This window comes from Triticum dicoccoides, chromosome 1B, assembly GCF_002162155.2.
Source record: "Triticum dicoccoides isolate Atlit2015 ecotype Zavitan chromosome 1B, WEW_v2.0, whole genome shotgun sequence".
In the NCBI taxonomy this organism is placed as follows: Eukaryota; Viridiplantae; Streptophyta; class Magnoliopsida; order Poales; family Poaceae; genus Triticum; species Triticum dicoccoides.
In genome coordinates this window covers 261,155,817-261,160,670 of record NC_041381.1, presented here as the reverse complement: position 1 = coordinate 261,160,670, position 4,854 = coordinate 261,155,817, and positions in this window count along the sequence as shown.

The window sequence follows — 4,854 nt, the reverse complement described above, 5'->3', positions numbered from 1 at the left end:
TTCCCGTTGAAATTCTTGGGGATCCCCCTCCACCCAAGGGTGATCCCGTGTTTGAACTCAAACCATTACCTGATAATCTTAACTATGCTTATCTTGATGAAAAAGAAATATATCCTGTTATTATTAGTGCTACCCTTTCAGAGAAATAAGAAGAAAGATTATTGAAAACTCTGAAGAAACACCGAGCTGCTATTGGATATACTCTGGATGATCTTTAGGGCATTAGTCCCACATTATGTCAACACAAAATTTCAGTGGAGAAAGATGCCAAACCAGTTAGAGATCCTCAAAGACGATTAAATCCCAAAATGAAGGGGGTGGTAAGAAAGGAGATTCTAAAGCTCCTTGAGGCAGGTATTATTTATCCCGTTGCTGATAGTGAATGGGTAAGCCCTGTCCATTGTGTCCCTAAAAAGGGAGGTATTACCGTTGTTCCTAATGATAAAGATGAATTGATCCCGCAAAGAATTATTACAGGTTATAGGATGGTAATTGATTTTCGTAAGTTAAATAAAGCTACTAAGAAAGATCATTACCCTTTACCTTTTATTGATCAAATGCTAGAAAGGCTATCTAAACACACACATTTTTGCTTTCTAGATGGTTATTCTGGCTTCTCTCAAATACCTGTGTCAGCGAAGGATCAATCTAAAACTACTTTTACTTGCCCTTTTGGTACTTTTGCTTATAGATGTATGCCTTTTGGTTTATGTAATGCACCTGCTACCTTTCAAAGATGCATGATGGCTATATTTTCTGATTTTCTAAAAAGATATGTAAGGTATTCATGGATGACTTCTCCGTCTATGGATCCTCTTTTGATGATTGTTTGAGCAACCTTGATCGAGTTTTGCAGAGATGCGAAGACACTAGTCTCGTCCTGAATTGGGAAAAGTGTCACCTTATGGTTAATGAAGGCATTGTCTTGGGGCACAAGATGTCCTAGAGAGGTATTGAAGTTGATAAAGCCGAAGTTGATTCTATTGAAAAGATGCCATGTCCTAAGGACATAAAAGGTATAAGAAGTTTCCTTGGTCATGCCGGCTTTTATAGGAGGTTCATTAAAGACTTCTCTAAAATCTCGAGGCCTCTGACTAATTTATTGCAAAAAGATATTCCTTTTGTCTTTGATGATGATTGTGTAGAAGCATTTGAAACACTTAAGAAAGCTTTGATAACTGCACCTATTGTTCAGCCACCTGATTGGAATTTACCTTTTGAAATTATGTGCGATGCTAGTGATTATGTTGTAGGTGCCGTTTTAGGGCAAAGAGTCGATAAGAAATTGAATGTTATCCAGTATGCTAGTAAGACTCTTGATATTGCCCAGAGAAATTATGCTACTACTGAAAAATAGTTCTTAGCAATTGTGTTTGCATGTGATAAATTTAGACCTTATATTGTTGATTCCAAAGTTACTATTCACACTGATCATGCTGCTATTAAATATCTTATGGAAAAGAAAGATGCTAAGCCTAGATTCATTAGATGGGTTCTCTTGCTCCAAGAATTTGACTTGCATATTATTGATAGAAAGGGTGCTGAGAACCCCGTTGCAGACAACTTGTTTAGGCTAGAGAATGTTCTTGATGGCCCACTGCCTATTAATGATAGCTTTCCTGATGAACAATTAGCGGTCGTCAATGCTTCTCGTACTGCTCCTTGGTATGCTGATTATGCTAATTACATTGTTGCTAAATATATACCGCCTAGTTTCACATACCAGCAAAAGAGAAAGTTCTTTTATGATTTAAGACATTACTTCTGGGATGATCCACACCTTTATAAAGAAGGAGTAGATGGTTTTATTAGACATTGTGTGCCTGAGCATGAACATGAACAGATCCTACGCAAGTGTCACTCTGAATCCTATGGAGGATACCACGCTGGAGATAGAACTGCACACAAAGTACTACAATCTGGTTTTTATTGGCCTACTCTTTTCAAAGATGCTCGTAAGTTTGTCTTATCTTGTGATGAATGTCAAGGAATAGGTAACATTAGTAGACGTCAAGAATTGCATATGAATTATTCTCTTGTTATTGAACCGTTTGATGTTTGGTGCTTTCATTATATGGGACCTTTTCCTGCCTCCAATAGTTATACACATATTTTAGTTGCTGTTGATTACGTTACTAAGTGGGTAGAAGCTATTCCAAATAGTAGTACTGATCATAACACTTCTATTAAAATGCTTAAAGAAGTTATTTTTCCGAGGTTTGGAGTCCCTAGATATCTTATGACTGATGGTGATTCACATTTTATTCATGGTGCTTTCCGTAAGATGCTTGCTAAGTATGATGTCAATCATAGAATAGCATCTCCTTATCATACGCAGTCTAGTGGTCAGGTAGAGTTGAGCAATAGAGAGCTCAAATTAATTTTGCAAAAGACTGTGAATAGATCTAGAAAGAATTGGTTCAAAAAACTTGATGATGCATTATGGGCTTATAGAACTGCATACAAAAATCCTATGGGTATGTCTCCATATAAGATGGTTTATGGAAAAGCATGTCATTTACCTCTTGAACTTGAACATAAAGCATATTGGGCTACTAAGGAGCTCAACTATGATTTCAAACTTCCCGGTGAGAAGAGGTTGTTTGATATTAGCTCACTTGATGAATGGAGAACGCAAGCATATGAGAATGCCAAGCTCTTCAAAGAAAAAGTCAAACGCTGGCATGATAAGAGGATACAAAAGCGTGAGTTTAACGTAGGAGATTATGTGTTATTGTTCAACTCTCATTTAAGGTTTTTTGCAGGAAAACTTCTCTCAAAATGGGAAGGTCCCTACATTATCGAGGAGGTCTATCGTTCTGGTGCTATAAAAATCAACAACTTCGAAGGCACAAATCCGAGGGTGGTAAACGGTCAAAGAATTAAACATTATATTTCAGGTAATCCTATCAATGTTGAAACGAATATTATTGAAACCATAACCCCTGAGGAATACATAAGAGACACTTTCCAGAACGTTCCAGACTCCGAAAAGGCATAGGTACATGGTATGGTAAGGAAATCGAATGCAAAACAACTCTAATGGCAATTTTTATCAGTTTTGGGTTATTTAAGAATTTTACGAAGAAAGAAGTAGTCCGAAAGGGACACGAGGCTCCGACAAGAGAGGAGGTCGCGCCCCCCTGTAGGGCGCGCCCCCCTGTCCTAGGCACCTCGTGTGCCTCCCAGACTCTGTTTTCTTGTATGTTACGTGTTTTGGTCGGTAAAAATTCATTATATATACCCCCGAAGGTTTTGACCACCGTATCACGCAAATATCCTTTGTTTTCGTTTCAAGCTGTTTCTGTTTCAAATCTAGAGCATCATGTCGTCTCCAAGCGCTCCCAAGGACAAGTTTTTCGAGAGGGTTATCAACCCCTATCTCGCGGAGGTCTTGCATCATCCTCAAACCATTGAGATGCATGAGGGGGTGCTGCACATCCGCGATGTGGAGGGACCAAGGCGTACTGGGAGCATAGAGACAAAGCTCGAAGCCGTGGAGCAAGAAGTTTTCAAGTGTCAAGGGATGGTGGAGCGTGGACTCAACGCCAACCAGATGATAATCACGGAGTTCACCAACAACCACAAGCTGGATGCCAAAGTCATTGGGGAGACTATATTCAAGCTTCAAGAGAGAATCGAGCACCTCCAAGCCCAGATTTATGACCTGCAAAACCAGAACTGTGAGTATGAATATAGATTCAAGCGAAAGAGTTTGGCTGCAGATTTAAGAATCCCAGAGACTCGATCATCCTTTTATGACGGAGAGCCCATGCCTTGGAAGACGGACGACGAGCCTACATCATCAACAACTCCTACTTCACCACCTCCGAAGAAATAATCACATGGGTATGGGCACTCCCCTTGTCAACTGCCAAGCTTGGGGGAGGTGCCCCGGTATCGTATCACCATCACACTCCTATCTTTATCGCTTTATTTAGTTCGATCCTTTTAGTAGTATCTTGATCTAGTAGATTGAAGTTTTGATATCAAGTAGATTTGAGTTTTGCATTGTGATCTCTTTATGTAATCGAGTCCGTGTGCTATCTACAATAAAGATTAGTGTTGAGTCAAGGGCTTTGCTATGATTGCTATGATCTTGAGAAAGCAGAAAGAATAAAAGAGTTCATGATCTAATGGATATTGATAACTTCACACATAGAAAGTATGAGGCATAAAAATTGTTGAGAGTTGATAAACGTAGCCTTGGTCATCATTGCAATTAATAGGAAGTGATAAGGAAAGAGGGGTTCACATATAAATATATTATCTTGAACATCTTTTATGATTGTGAAGCACTCATTAAGTATGACATGCTAAAAGAGTTGATGTTGGACAAGGAAGACAATGTAATGGTTTATGTTTTTCGACATCTCAGTTAAAGTATATTGTCATTAACCTTCCAAACATGTTGAGCTTGCCTTTCCCCCTCTTGCTAGCCAAATTCCTTGCACCAAGTAGGGATACTACTTGTGCTTCCAAATATCCTCAAACCCAGTTTTGCCATGAGAGTCCACTATACCTACCTATGGATTGAGTAAGATCCTTCAAGTAAGTTGTCATCGGTGCAAGCAATAAAAAATACTCTCTAAATATGTATGACTTATTAGTGCGGAGAAAATAAGCTTTGTACGAACTTGTTGTGGAAGTAATAAAAGCGTCAGACTGCATAATAAAGGTCCACATACAAAGGCCAATATAAAGTGACGTTCTTTGCATTAAGATTTTGTGCATCAACCCTAAACGCGCATGACAACCTCTGCTTCCCTCTGCGAAGGGCCTATCTTTTATTTCATGTTTTTACTTTATGCTTCCGTCAAGGTGATCTTCACCTTTCTTTTTTTCACTTTATCC